The sequence below is a fragment of the Phalangium opilio genome, unplaced genomic scaffold (assembly GCF_054372755.1).
Source record: "Phalangium opilio isolate 3A_F unplaced genomic scaffold, DU_Popi_V2 ptg000088l_1, whole genome shotgun sequence".
NCBI classification, from domain to species: Eukaryota; Metazoa; Arthropoda; class Arachnida; order Opiliones; family Phalangiidae; genus Phalangium; species Phalangium opilio.
This window is the reverse complement of record NW_028324193.1, coordinates 1363590-1380221: the sequence shown is the minus strand read 5'-3', so window position 1 is coordinate 1380221 and position 16632 is coordinate 1363590. Positions and strand designations below refer to the sequence as shown.

Genomic DNA, 16632 nt, shown 5'->3' with positions numbered 1-16632 from the left:
GTGGGGGTTAACTGGTCCTCGGGACCAGTTTATTTATTGCAAATCTATAGGAGAACAAAGGCTGGGACCACTCCGGAGACCAGTTTATTATTTAGGACACTAGGGGGGTCACTGGTCCCAAGGACTAGTTTAAAAAATTTCCTTATTTCTAAGTCTGGTTTTTTGTCTCGAGTGCACGGACCTCTAGGCCTTTTAGTTTCAAATACGTGTAGTAGGCTGTAGGTAAATTAACACGCATTTGAGACTAAGGCCTAGAGGTCCGTGCACTCGAGGTAAAAAACTCGCGGGTATATTATTAAATTGTAAGCATTATACTTCTTTCACCCTTCAACCTAAATGATTACTTTAAAAAATTACATTAATGTGCAGGGAATTCCTAATTAACTGACATTGTTTTTATTGTTATTATTTTTTTTATATTACATTATCCATTTTTGTTCTCGTATTACTCTACTCCTTTATTGTCTTTCCGCAAATTGCCTAATGTATTGAATTCCGATGATCACACATACGTCATATTGTTGACTTTGTGAACAACACATTCAATAAATAAATTATTGACACTGACATAAACGAATTATTTACACTGACATAAATGAATCATTTATACTGAAAATAATGAACAAACATGTATACTGACATAAATGAATCATGTCATGAATTATAGAATGAATGAATGAATGGAGTCATTTAGCTACTGTTGTCTAATATTAATAATATCTATTAAAAATTGTCAATTTATTTATAAATTAGCGTTAACAATTTTGTCCACATAACAAATTTCCACACATCTCAAATAAAAAAAAATTTCTGTTAGGGTTAATTTAACCCGATGGCACTAGATGCTCCGCTAACCTTGGCAAAATAAACTTTTTCTGCAAATGAATAATTTTACAACAGTAGGGACATTGGGTTTTTTAAACTGAGTTATGGACAGTGACTGGACACGCGAATATTTTATTTATAATTAAGTTTTTACCTAATAACAAATGTTGGGCATTAAATACTGATTCCAACATTCCATTATTTGTTGTTCAGAAAACTATGTTAACGCTAACGCAGAATTTTCTCCGTCAAACTGATGGAAGTATTTTGTTGAAATAAACGAAAAATACTAGCAGCATTCTAGGAAAATATTTACTATTTTTGATTTACTCACAATAGTCTATTTGGTTAGAAACCATTGTTTGTTGGTTGGCTCGCGTACCAAACTGAACTTCATCCATCAAGCGTAACATTCATATAATCACAATTAATAATAAAACTTGTTAAAAGCGTGTCAATTATAGCACTTTGAGCTAAAATTATAATAAATGAGGACTATTAGTTAACAAAATAAGGTGTGAAGTCATTACTTATTTCATTGGAAAATCACCGTTAACGGCAGTGCTATTTCTTGTGTTTAATAGTTTACAATGTAAACAAAGATGTTACGTTGGTTGTTCTGTAGTAAGCGTGGTCTTTCAAAAAGCACAACCTAATTAAATATTTCAAATATTTGGGTAGAAATGCCATTTTTTAATTAATACAATGGAGATATGAAAATAGCCGTAACGGATAAAAGCAGATGTGTACTAAAGAACACGACTACATGGTTTTTTCTACCCTGATTTGAGCAAATTAGATAACGGTATCCTGAATTAACTAGCGCTACTGTTACCTATGTTGACGAAATAAACAAAGCATAAAATCAATAGCATAATTACGACTTCGAAGTTAGGAACAGAGGATATTCTAGCACGGTGGTACGGAAATTGTTTTGACCAAGGCTTAGTGAAATGAAATAGACTAATTTACAATAATTTACAAATTTAATGATAATGTTTACCTTAAGCGTTTTATATTTAAATAATATTAAGTTTTAGCAACTAAAAATACTAAAATTAGACCAAATTACTTTCCTAAAGCTTCACAAAGTTCATAAATGCTATTTAAGGCGACGATTTAGACTCCAGTATTTTGATGGCGTCGCCGACTTAAACTATCGCCGTTTCAACGTCACGGCGGCTGCGCGGCATTATTAAAGCCGTCTTATCCCACTCTCTATAGGCCATTTCATCCAAAAAGCATTATGAAGAAACTCTCAAATTATTATGAGGCAACTAAACGTTAAAATACGCCAATTTTGGTCGCGCTGATATTTTCTAGTAAATTAGTGTATCCATGATATAAAATCGCAAATCGAGTTATGTTCTAAATGTTATCAAAATTAATACTTAAACTTAATTATTTTCCATGAAAATCGCTTAGCGCAATGAGAAATGTTCTACCTTTCATTTAAGACCGTTCCCAAAACTAACAAACGTATAGTTTTTCTATCATCGGAGTAACCGGACGGTTCTTTTCAAAAAATTTCCCATGTTATTTCTATGGGAAAAATTCCTGTTTTTCATAAAAAGGTGTGAAAAATTTTATGGAAATGAAAACCACCCTTAGCAACTTTATTCTTTATAAAAAAAACTAATGGATGGATCTTTTTGAAATTTTAACCACACATTAAGGGCCCAAATTGTAGTTCTGGGGTATATTTTCAAAACAGTAAACGTAATACAAAAAAAGTTACATCCAATCAAAAAACCACCCTTATACATTAAGGGCAGTATGAAGTCTTATCTAAGAGAGCTACCGCTCTCTCAGAATTATGCGGTTAATCACAGTTGGGTTTTTTAGAGTTACGAGTGAAGTACTTGAGGTTAAATCGGGTGGTGAAGGAGGGGGGATTTGGGGTATTTCACCACCCGCGGACACGGGGTAGACAGTTCCTGTAGGGTAGGCATGCTGACAAGTCCCTTATTCCCTCAAAACTTTGTCGCCCAGAAGCTTGGCTTACAGGTGTGCGCCCAAACTCCCAACATAGTAAAGTACATAATTTTAGTAACAAACCATTGCTGTTCTAAATTTTAATAACGTTGAAGCAACTTTTGTTCAAAAAAGTTTTTTTTAGCGAATTCATATCTGTTATGAACTTCTATTGTGTTCATGAACTTGAAAGCAAGGCATGCCAAGCCGTTATATAATTATGCAGGGAAACCAAATAATTGACATGTATTGTTTGGCCTTGGTAAAGCTTGACGTTCTACAGACACTCGCTCAACCAATACGAAGGTTATTTCTTTGATATCTTTGGTTTTTTTAATCCAAAGTCGCTCTCATTCTTTGAACACGCCAGTCTAAAGTGTCTGTTGTTTCTGCATAGAAGTTGAATATTTATATTTCTCGATCTGTCTATCGAAGCCTTGTGGTGTTGTTTTTTATAACGATGATGATCATATTTTTTAGCTGTGTAGTTTTAACCTTTTATTATACTGGTAAAGGCTATGATGAATTATCTTTCTGTTGAAGCTTAGCAGCTGGCACGTGTTGATACAATACGCTTATAATTGTACGAAAATAGTCTTTAAATTGCATGTTTCAAAGTTGAAAATATGCACTGCTTGTAGCATTTATGTCGAAATAATTTTGTTCTTCGTTATATTAGTTATGTAAAGGGGCGGAGGGGGAGGAGGCGAAAGAAAACTTTACTATTTACTGGCTATTATATGTTCATTTAAAAATAGATTTTGAGGGTCAATTTTTTAAAATTTTGTTAGGCAACTCTTAGCTTTAAGTTTGGAAACAGTGCTGCTAGAACATGACAATTATTATTTTGCGCGTGGGTTACCAAAGGGACAATGAAAAGGTTATTAAATTTTGAAGAAAAAAAGCTATTCGAGAAGTTTTGCAAATTCTACCTCTGTTGGTTTTACTCAATGGCACCCGTCACTCAGACTACTCCAGCTGGTGAGAAACACATAGAGAATATGCAAAACTTCCTGGAATATTAATTGTAAAAAAAAAATAGTTTAGTTATTTTATTTACAAGGGTAATGTAATATATATATATACATATTGGTAAACGCAATTGGGGAAATAATTCTCAAACTTTATAAAAACAAATTCTCCAACAATAGTAGGATATTAGTTAGTGGGACAAATTAATTAGTTCATATGGCCATTAAATAGTTTTAAAAATGGATTTTTGTAAGTGGTATTAGATTGGGTCGGGTACACATTATTGATAAATTATACAAAGAAAAGGTTATGTTAATAAATTATATTTAAACACAAAATCTTCGCTACAGGGGGTTTAAATTAAAACAGTATAATATTAGATTAAATTAATTTAGTTTATAAAATCTCGTGGATTATTTTGAACGGTTTGAAATTGTTAATGCAAAAAATTTATGGGCGTCTTAATGTAAAAAAAATATAGCGCGCTTAAAAGAGACAAAAATGGAAGATGCGAAACTGATATTTAGAAAACTCTTCGAATATATTAAGTTTAATCAGTATTTATTTACTGGGTACGAGTGTCTAAATCTCAGTTCCAAAAATCTGTTCAATGTTAACTAATAATATGAGTTTGTCTCAATAGTATCACCAGCTTATTAAAGAATTATATTTAATCACATAGCATTACCAACAGGGGCTACGTTTTTAACTTGTTTTTATATAAAATACCATTGGGGCAAGACTAATACAGAGTATTAAAAACCCTTCACTAGAAAATTTACAAATTAGTGCAAGAATCATCGCCTTTTTTCATAACAATAGCATGGCCCTACAATCCTCCCTCCTCTCCCATTCACGGTTATTATAGTCTGGGCAACATCAAAATTAATCTCAAACCATTGTAAACCTTACACATGCTCTAGGGCCACCAATCTTACCCAAGCATAAATTACTTTAAAGGGAATATGAAACTATTAGTATATCTTTGACAGATATGATGCTCCTTTCCGGTACGAATATTGAAATTTTAAGCTTTAAACGGGGTAAATTTGATATGGATTCTTCAATCACGTTAGATCCTTTAATGTGTCTGGACTCCCAAGAGCAGAACAGTGACGTCAGTCAAGTTACTGACGAATCTCTCCCTTTTTCTGATCATTGCATCACTGACCTCGTACCAGCCGTTGTCTTTTCTCACAAAGTTCACATAATGTCCCTCGGCCAACGATAGACCTTTGTGAATAATCACCCATTTAGTTTTAAAAAGCATCTTGCTCAAAGTGACATTTTGATTTTCAAAACTTGATATTTTGGTCGAAATCTTAACTGGACGACCATCTTTGTAATCGCCACGGAGAAGACACAAAAATACGTACTTCTCGCTGGATATCAATACATCACGCTCTTGTATTTTTGGGTTGTTACAAAATACGCACCGCATCTCTGTTAATATCATCCTTTTTTCTAGAGATTTCCAATCAATTTTATCTCGGTTTTCTAGTGGAATATTGAAAATGTTGCTTTCAACAATATTTTCCGAATTTTGTTCAACTTGACATTTGGGGCATTTGGTAACGTTTCGCGACTTTGACCAAAAAAAGATCTTTTAGAGCTTTAGAGTAATCGGTTTCCATTTCTTGACTTAGTGTCGTCAAGAGCACCATCAAAAATTCACTGGCGTCTTGTTGATCGTTTTGCGTAAAATGATTTCCAACAGCCATTCTCAGTTCCACCCCTTTACGACTGAAAGTTCCTTGAGAACTCTCGATGTCGTTTATCGTGTCATGGAGGCAACGTAAAACCGGTTTTTCAACGAACGATCTATTGTAAGATTTAACCAATTCTCTTAATTCCGGCACCAATAGTTGCAAAACGCTATTAGAATAGCACGTTACTTGATCATCGTTAGCTAAACCCTTCAAGGGAAAACTATCCAAACTCTGTTGGGCTTTCCTTTTCTTCTTCGGTGTTTCTTCACATCTCTCTTCCTCGCCTTCTAAAAGGCTTTTAGATAGTGTAGGCGCACTTCTTTTCCCACCGCGCCTTTCTTTCGACTCCGTTATTTCCAAAACAGGCAGATCTGGCGAAGCCTGTTATACTCCATTATGGCTCGTCCATCCGCCTTAATTTTAGTCGGATCGAACTGTAATAGATGAAGTCCGGCTAAGGACGTCACTCTCGATAAAGCGACGTACGCCATGCCCGTTCCAAATAAATTCGGACCCCAATCCATAATGGCGCATTTTAAACTCATTCTTTGGCTTTTGTGTATCGTAATAGCGTACGCCAGGATGACGGGAAACTGCGAGCGCTTAACGTAAATGTTTGCCATGAGCAAAAATTTTACGCAAAATTTCTCAACTAAAAAGTCAGAGTTATCGTCGTCGTTATCCGGTTCGCGATCTACTCTGAGAAAAATACCAATATCGTTTCCTTGTTCGTCCTTCTTGAATCCAGTTACGAAACCCATCGTACCATTTACAACGCCTTCTTCAAAACTGATATTCCTTCTGACCATTATGTGGCAGCCAACGCACAGAAATAATTTGCTCTCCAAACCACCCGTTTTGGACGGTTCGTTTTCTAGCCTTTGCAGTCTCCTGAGAATGTTTTTATTCATTTTTTTGCCGTAGTCAGCGAGTCTATCCTGGCAAGGAATGACTTCAACTTTCTCGCCGTTTTTTCGCAGCATTTCACAGTTGAATTTTTCGCGTATGGCTAATTTAGGCATCAAACAAATTGGGTGAAACCCTTCATTGGACAGCTTTATGAAAAGGTCCATAGCCACCTCGATGTGTTGTCCGTCAGCAACCAATCTACTTTTTAAGGTTGCAACATCAGCTTCGGAAATATTTCCAATTCTAACTCTGCTTAGAATGTCGCTGTAACTTTGGTCGTTGGCTTGTCTAACATTTTGCGTTAGTTCATCGTATTTTAAAAACTTCCAAAGATCACTTCCTCCGATGCAATTGAATCTAAGTCTGGCTTCTTCGGAAGTGATTTTGATGAACGCGGGATCTCCTTGAACCGGAGGCAATTGGAAAAAGTCTCCCAAAACAAGGATAAAAACAACCTCACCAAACGATTGGTTCATTTCCCAAAATTCGTTTAGCCTCAAGTGAACATGAGTCAGTAACACCGACGAGACCATGGAAATTTCATCAATAATTAACAGTTTTAAATTTCCCAAAGTTTCTTTCATAATGCTCATATTGTCAGAACTTAGGGAATGGTATTCGGCAATACGCCCATGATCTACGGGCAACATTAGTAATCTGTGTAATGTTACGCCATTAACATTCAACGCTGCCAAACCCGTTGGCGCGGCAATTGCCACGCTAGCAGGATTTTGGAAGCGTCGCCTTACGGCGTTGGCGAGAGTGTCGATAAGAAACGATTTGCCAGTGCCACCAGGTCCCGACACAAAAAGGCACTTGTTTCCAGATTTTTCTCCCTCTTGGGAGAAGTGATCCATTATGTGATCATAAATTCTCTTTATTCTTTCATATCTTTTAACACCGAAAGCGAGTTTTCGAAAGCATCCGCGTAAGTTTCAAACTCGCCTAATAGTTCAATTTCGTCACGCCAAGGTTTGAAGAGGATCAGTAGAGCGTGACAATACTTTTCTTTCTCCTCTATCGGGTCGTGAATGTAGTGCTCCACTATGTAGGGCTTAATTCTCTTTCTCATGAAACCCAGATTGTTTTTCAACTCGATTACATTCGCATTTTTCTCGACACCTTCAGAGTGCTTCGCGTAATCGTAAAACTGACCAAATTCCCGCAAACTAAGATTTTCCAAGCTGTCAGGACGATTCGGATACTTGTCGTCGACGAACCCTTTTTGGCAAGTGTCCTTGCTTTCGGGGTCAGTTTCCCTCAAACGAGCGAGTTCCTTGTAACCTTTCAAAATTCTCGATCGGTTTTCTTTCAAGTTAGTGTTTATAAATTTAGTGCTGTCGGACTTGTTGTAAAGATCTTGGCCCAGCATCATATCAAGAGCTTCATAAATTCCTATTTGCTTGCACGTCAAAGATTTCAATCTATAGGCAAATAATTTTTTGGACAAACTTTCATTCCCTAACTCGGCAAAAGTTTGGTCCATTTCAGCTCGGTCTCCCTTTGTCACGTACGCAGTGACATAGTTTGCCACAATTTCCGATTTGTCAGCGACAAATTGCAAATCCATATTGGCTTTGGAAGCCAAAAGAAGCGTGGGATTATAATCATTTATTAACTCTTCGTGCTGTTTTCTCGGCAAGTCGTACAGTCGTTTCTGCGACTTTTTCATCTTACGATGACGAGTAACTGATCTGACGGAATTCATAGCGGCAACGTTTGTTACGTTTCGAGGGAAACCGTAACGACACACTTTTGATCCCTTTTTAGAATTTTTCACCTTCTTATAACAACTGGAGGTGCATTTGTGAGTTTGAAATTTTTTTACCAGCCGGTGCAGCTCCGGACTCACCGATGCGCTCGGCATCCAACACGTGACGTGTTTTTGAACGTAATCCAAAATAGTCTCGGCCGAAGAAGTTCCAATCTTTGGAGCGTCCTTGGCCCACAAAAGCATGTGGTAGTGAGGTAAACCTCGAGATTGGTATTCAACCCGCCAAAAAAGATGTTCTATCATGCCAAGAACTGGATTTTGCTTACACAAGACAAAGTTGTTTAACAGCGACCGCACTTTGTTTTGAAAGTGCAAATTGACGCTAAGTGGATCGAAATTCAACAATTCAGCCACCGTCATCGACTATACTCCTGGAACGTCTGAATTCACTTTTCTCAAGTGATCGTGCAGTTCCACGTCATCATATTCGGCCGGATTAAAAGTCAAGAGCCAGGTGGGAGGGCCAAATTCCCGAATCATCGCTAGAACGGATCTAAGGACTTTATACCAGTAGTCCTTAGTACCTCGAATATGGCCCAAGAAAGTAGCTAAATTACTTTCAAGTTCTTTATCGCCAGATTCAACCCGACTGAGCAAAGTTAAAACTCCAATTGGCATGGGTTTTTTAACACGAAGAACGTAGTTGAAACTGCTAGAAATCGCTTTCATTTCGCATTCTTGATAAGAATGAAACAAATAGGCGTAATCTCGTCTAAAAATTGGACTTTTGATCAAAAGACGGGATAAACGATACTCGGTTTCCGTTATTTTTCCAAATGGTCTATCATCGTGCTTGCCAAAGCGACCCCGAGGGAACAAATGAACGAAGCTCATGTAATCCAGTTTTTTGTCCCAAGTGCTAACCGGCTCGGCTTCGACGCGCTTCATTTGGTAAGTACCCAATAAATCCTTCGGTGGTTGGACGTTCACCGGATGAATAGAGTAGTGATCGTACAGATCATTGGCTTCGTATTCGGAAAGTTTTCGCAACAAAGCATCGGGCTGCGTTAAAATTGCGTAGGCGTCGTCTGCTGCAAGGTTCAAGTGATTTTCACCCTGCACGCCCATAATTGAAGCGTTTTGGCCAGCTTGCATGTCGTGACCGCTATTCACCGCTTCCATTGGAACCGCAGCGGGAGCACGTGGCACCGCATCACAGCCATCGTTGATCAGCGGTAGTGGATCTGTCACGCTCAGTAATTCATCGGGAGTCAATGAATTTTCTCCGCCATCAACATTTTGCGTCCCACAAATTCTAGGAGAGCGGTCGCTCTCTTAGATAAGACTTCATACTGCCTCTAATGTATAAGGATGGTTTTTTGATTGGCCGTAACTTTTTTCGTATTGTGTTTGCTGCTTTGAAATTTTGAAAGTGAACTAAAATTCGGACCCTTATTTTGTGGTTAAAATTTCAAAGAGATCCATCTAATAGTTAATTCTTTAAAGGAGAAAGTTGCTAAGGGTGGTTTTCATTTCCATAAAATTAATCACAGATTTAGACGAAAAACTGGAAAATCTCCATAGAAATAACATGCGAAATTTTCCAAACTTACCCATTTTGTCCATACCCTTACAAAAATAACTATACATTTGATAGATTTGAAAACGGTCTTAAATGAAAGCCCCATTATCATAATTGGCGCCTATTTTTTTCATTAAGAAAAATTTCGATTAAGTATTGTTTCTCATAATTTTAATTACATGCCCTGATTTACGTCGTTTTGGGTATTGGAGTTACGGCGCTTTTTCACTGTTAGAGACACGCAATTTACGCCTAATTTATTATGTGGGACTTACAGCGTTTTTGTCGTGAACTCGTGATTAACGCCGTTCCCGTTAGAGGGACTTAAGGAAGAAAAACATGGCGTTCGAGGCACACCCGGTTAAAACCAAAATGTTTTTAATTGGAATTAAAATGGAGGCTAATTAGGTCTGATTTTTATTATTTTCGTAACAAAAACGTGATTGAAATTTACTACAATTATTTTAACCTTTAAAATCATTAGAATATTTTAATATATTTAGCAATTTTTCCTAAGCCTCGGTCAAAATAGCGTTATGTTGTCGTTGATGTTATAGGGTAATGGCAGCCCTCTGCCTTCGACTGTATTAAGCTCTATGGGGAAATAACATGGGGTGCCATTAGAATACTGTCGGTAGGTGCAAATAAATTATAATTATAAACAAATTAATTATTAATCTTACTGGGAGATCAATCAATTACTACATTGTTATCTGTGACAGCTGGGATACATTATTAAGATGTAGAGGTAAATTTTTCACCTTAATGATGAAACCTCCGAGTCGCTGACTAACCGTAGCCGATAACTTTTCAAGGAAAATTATGACAAACAGAACTGTATAGATTCTTCCATTTAATAACATTTTACATTTGCATTATTTAAATTCAAATTCTGCATTAAAGGTAAAAACCATTTCTGTTCATTGGATCTCAAAACATTGTTTTTAATTTCAACAAACCAACGTAGCTCTTGTAATTTGAGGCTGAGTTTTTTTAAAGTCGTTTATAACACGATGTTTAATTAAATGATATTAATTTTGGATTACGTTAAATATGTAAAACATTGTTAAGTGGTTCTGCTACTAAGCCTTCTGAAAGAACCCAAAATGTTTGAAATTATTGGGAAAAATGTTTCTTTGACGCAAATGTACGTTACCTGACCTTACCAAAAATTGTTCCAAACTTACGGTGTCCGAAATTATCAGAGCCAATTATCAAAGACACATATTTAATTGGTCTCATTTCGAATTATTTCAATTCAAAGGGCTGTATTAACTTTTAAGGGGAAAACCATTGCGGTTTATTGGACTTCTAACATGCTTTCCAACTTTTTGATATACAAACATAGCATTGTTTGTTTGAGGTTCCGTTTTTTTTTAAAGACGCTTAAAACACTATTTTGCTTAATTAAATGGTATTAATTTTGGTTTATGTCAAATATGTACCACAGCTAAGTCGCATAGAAGTAATAAACATTAAGTCAGCTGACTTCATCAGCCGTAGAGTTCTACTCACAAGGGTTTGTTGCAAGTTTGATGAACTCAGTGCCACCACCCGGGATCGAAGCAAATAAATTTATTATATTTTAAATAGAATATTAACAGTACTAAAAAACACATTAAATCTTGGAAATTAGGTATGACGTTCATGATGGATTTCCTAGTCCCGTCACAGCACAAAACGTTATTAAGCATACTTAACGATATCACAAATATGACATTTCTACTCAAATTTAGGTGTTGAATGTGAAAGATAGTGTGGGTTTGCATTTTAATTAATAATTAGAAACATATTACATTTAAGAACATCATGATTATGATTAATTAATGTGGAATTAGTAAATAAAATTGCTTAGTGATTGCTAGGCCTCTCCCCCTTTGTATGAATTAAAAATTGGAATGCAGATAGACAAGATTTAAATGACAAATAAAAAGTGATTTATGGATTTTAATGATTTTCGCAAAATGTATTATTTATTATTTTCAGGGAATGAAATAAATGATTTTTACAAAATGAAAGTATGATTTTTAAAAATGAAATATTTATTATTTTTAGGGAATGAAATAAATGATTTCTACAAAATGAAAGTATGATTTTTAAAAACGAAATATTTATTATTTTTAGGAAATGAAATTATGATTTTTAAAAAAGAAAATAATGATTTTTACAAATAAAATATTTATGTTATTTACATAAAAAGAAAAAGAAAATTTACTTAAAAAAAAAAACGAAAAAAAAATTGTGATGATGCTATATGAAACAAGATGACAAAATTATACTCTTATAAGAATGTTATTGGAACACAGGAAATTAATTTAACTATACAATAGGGGCAGAAAAGCAAGTAACAAATACATTATAAGGCTACTTTAAATTTGAATTTTCGCGCGTTTCAAGCAATAGGTCTCTTCATTAGCATGACAACAAAACCCACCAAATTAACTTGGAAACTTTGAGAATTAACTCATAGCCCTAGCCAAACTTTTGTCTATTCTGGAGCAATACATAGCTTACAAGCATGGAGGATTTCTACCATTAACACAAGGAGACCAAGACACTTAGAGTGTAAAATCGTCTGTTATTATACACTCTAAGTTGGCTGGTCTCCTTATGCAAATGGTATGAATCCTCCTTGCGTGTAAACTATGTATACTATGCTCATTATGTATAGGGCGCCAATGTTAGTTCCTTATGCTTAATTATTTATTATTATATTTGTTCCTAAATTTTACCATGTTATATGATATTCATGTCTAACACATTAAAAACTGTTAAGATTTTTCCTGTGCCCCGGTTTAATATAATAGCGAATTCCACTGACTTCTCTCGGAGTGCTCCCATGGAGCAATAAATATAGGAGACCCTGATATAGCAAAAACAGTCTTTAACGAAGCCGAGAACTACTTCTCCCATTTATATGGCTCCATGGGAGTGCTCCGCGAGCAGTCAGTGGAAATCGCTATAAGTCATCACATTTTTGTAATAACTTTAATTTTTATCTTACTTACAAAATAAAAATTAATCTGCCACTGGGGCATCCTTATCGTCGATGACGACAACTTGGGAGGGCTTTGGTTCCGCCCCCTCACCCACTTCCATGCCCTCAGGCATTTTCTCCTCCTTTTTTTCTTTTCCAATAATATAAATAGGCTATTAACTAACTATCTCTAATGAATTTAGACTATCTGCTTGTTTTGCTAAGCCATTCATTTGGTTTAACAATTATTACACACGTGGAGGATTCATACCATTTACAACAGAAGGCCACGAGCTGGAGGAAAAAAGGCGAAAAGGGATTTTGTCTTCCAAGTAGCCAGGCCTCCTGGCGTAAATGGTGTGAATCCTCCATTTGTGAAAACTAAATATAGTTTAGGGACTAAATTTTGGATAGAAAAAGGCCGGGTGTTTACAAGTAACTACTAACTAACTCTAACTTGCTATAATACATAAACAAAACATATAGAGCAAATAATTAACTCCATGCCTCGGACGACAGCTTATACATAGTTTACAGGCGTGGAGGATTCCTACCACTAACACAAGGAGACCAAGCGACTTAGAGTGTAAAATCGACTGCTATTTTACACTCTAAGTTGTCAGGTCTCCTTGTGTAAATGGTATGAATCCTCCACGCCTGTAAACTATGTATACCGTATGTACTCTGTTACAGCATCGGTTATCAGCACGCTCAAAACTAGGTCTCTATGTAACGTAGCTTTGTACATGCTGTCAAGAGACGAAAAACTTCAGTATCGTCAGGATTTAAAATATGCTGGAATTTCTTAGCTGAGTGCTGGGACCTCTAGGCCTTAGTTTGAAATACGTGTCAAATTGCCTTGGGCCTAGAAGTCCGTACACTGGAGTTAAAAAATTCGTGAATTTTTCAAATCCTGAAGATCCCTATTTTCCTCGTCTCTTGTCAGCACGCACAAAGCTAGGTTACATAGAGACCTAGATTTGCCAGTCCTGACAACCGGTGTTGTAACAGAGTACATACAGAATAAGCTGTCGTTCAAGATATGGAGTTCCCTATGCTATAGCGTGAAAACAAATTTTCTCACGCGCATTCTTTATCCATGGTCATTGGTCACACTAACACCATGAATAAAGAATGCGCGTGAGGTTGAAATTTGTTTTCACTCTACAGGATAGGCAACTCCCTATCTCGAGCGACAGCTTATTCTGTATATACTCTGTTACAACATCGAATGTCAGCACGCGCAAAGCTGGGTCTCTATGTAATCTAACCTTGCGCGTGCTGACAAGAGACAAAAAACTTCAGAATATTTTAAACGATTTTAAATCCTGAAGATCCTGAAGTTTTTTGTCTCTTGTCAGCACGCGCAGGGCTAGATTACATAGAGACCTAGCTTTGCGCGTGCTGACAACCGATGTTGTAACAGAGTATATACAGATTAAGCTGTCGCTCGAGATAGGGAGTTGCCGATCCTATAGCGTGAAAACAAATTTCCGCACGCGCATACTTTATCCATGCTAACACCTTCTAAAAAAAGGATCCCGTACCTTTTTGGGCAGGGCAATCTTTTATGAAGTGTCCTTCCTTTTTGCATGCGTAGCACACTCGCGGACGCCTCCCCCCACGTTTATTCCGACCGCCTCGACCACCACGACCGCCGCGACTGCCTCGACCGCCGCGACCTCCGCGACCACCTCGAACACCATTGTTGGTAACGTACACGTTGCCGGTAATCTTCCAACTATCCATTTTTTTCTAAGCCTTGGTCGGTTAACAAGGAATTAAAAAAAATCACAATTTAACCACATAAAGTGCTCCCTATCAATTTTCAAACTAGGTCATATAAATAAACCTTTAAGTTGTTAAATATATGACTTAGATTAAAAACAAATTAAAAACAAAATAATTCTTAATAAATTTTGGCATAGAACTCACTTTCGTTTCTTTAAATTTGAAAGTTGGCACCTTGACTATAGCCCACTCGATCACGCACTCCACCGTCGTGGAGCGCGGGATCGAGTGGGCTATGCACTGACAGTGTAAAATAAAGAGAGAAATAATAATAATAATAAAAATTTAAATATTTATGTAAATGCCGAGCTACATAAAGGAGCCGCCCTGTTTCTGAAGGGTGTATACATACAAAAAAAAGAAAACCTGTAACCAACAATACATAGTTTACATCGTAGGAGGATCCATACCATTTACACAGGGAGGCCAGGCTTCACGTGTTACACAAGAAGGGCTGACTCACGAGGTGAGTCTAAAGCCATGCCTCCTTTTGCAAATGGTATGTATCCTCCTAGCCTGTAAACTATCTATACAATTACTAGGTCGGGAAATTGTCCACTAGATTGTGCAAAAATAGTGTCGCGTTTTCATTGTCAAGCTATCAATATTTTGGAAAATTTATTGGTCAAAATGTACAGTGACCCCCCTTAATTTTTAAAAATATTATGGGACATTTTAAAATTTTATTGAACAATGTCCAGTGTACTGTGCTTATTTCTGGCCCTGCCTATAAATGTTCCGGTGCTTATTTTCGGCCCTGTACACAAGTGACAACTTTGCCTTTTTAACTAAGCCTATTTTTATGTTAAGAGCCACGTTTTCGGGCGCCTTTTTCTGTTTTGGTACGTATTCTCAAGCACAATTTCCTCTGCTACTACTTACTAAGACTTACAATTTCTAATTAATCTTTTAAGGGTTAATAACTTTTATTAGTTCCATTACTTTACAACGTCTGTATTAAATTATTTCCATTTTTTCACTTGTTTAATTTTTATTCTTTTTTCCCCTAACGTTAAGCCTACTACTTTTTATTACATTTCACTGTATGTTGTTTTTATTTAAGAGTGTATATAATTGTACTTCTTTGTGGTTCCAAAGTGTTCTTTGTGCAACGCTTTATCGGATAGCTTTGTGGTTTCAAAGCGTTCTTTGTGCAACGCTATATTGGATTTCTTTGTGGTTCCAAAACGTTCTTTGTGCAACGCTTTATTGGATAGCTTTGTGGTTTCAAAGCGTTCTTTGTGCAACGCTTTATTGGATTTCTTTGCGGATCAAAGGCGTTCTTTGTGCAATACCTACCTAATTTGGGTTCTTTGCGCAATACCTATTTTGGGTTCTTTGCAAATCCAAGTTGAAAATTGCTGTGTGGAATTAAGATCTGTTTCAAAAATACACTACTGTGTTATATTTCTTAACGAATATTCAAAATGGTTTCAACTGAAGCAGTTAAGAGGAAAAAATTGCGTCAAGCAAAGCAAATATATAGAGCGCAAGTAAAGTTAAAAATGCAACTTGAGAGTAAACCTAAGAGTCAAGCTAACAAGCTATATTGTAAAAAATACTATTTGAAAAACAATGAATACTTTCAAAGAAAAAATGCAAAAAACTATGTGTCACGTAAATCTCACCTTGAGAACCGGAAAGTGCATACAAGAAATATGCCTTCAGGTGGTGGCACTAATGTTCGTACAAAAATTAAAAAACCCAATAACAAACACATTCTGATGGGTAAAATGGGTTTTGCAAAAAACCTCTTAAATGCAGGGATTTTCAAAACAAAGAACAAGAAATTCATAGCTGAAAGCTACAAACGGTTTCTGGTCACACGTTTAACTGAAAGATTGGCAGGATCAAAGTCTATTGACAGTGAGACCTCAAACAGATGCACCAAATCTGTCTCTCACAAGCTGAAATGCCAATTGTTAACTGGTAGAATACTACACTTGAAAAGGCAAATGTATTCAGCATACAACGCCCAACTATCAGGGATGGTTACTCAATTTAAATATATTGTCGAGAAAATCAAAGAAATTGGGTGTGTTAATCAAGACAACTTGGCGGAAGTTGTAGGTGGGAAAAGGCTTCACAGTAGCCTAAAAGAAGCCTATTTCCACGAAATCACCTATTATGCAATTGGGAATAATGGTAAAATATTAAAAAATGACGATGAGTTGCGTTA

General features: G+C 36.3%; 1 long non-coding RNA gene across 1 annotated transcript; it reads left to right on the top strand.

Moving 5' to 3' along the window:
• The first annotated feature begins 9874 nt into the window (after window positions 1–9874).
• LOC149649006 (uncharacterized) lies at window positions 9875–11703 on the top strand. The gene is made up of 2 exons (XR_016371646.1): window positions 9875–10319; window positions 10408–11703. It is a non-coding gene; the product is annotated as an uncharacterized LOC149649006 (long non-coding RNA).
• The last annotated feature ends 4929 nt before the right edge of the window (window positions 11704–16632 follow it).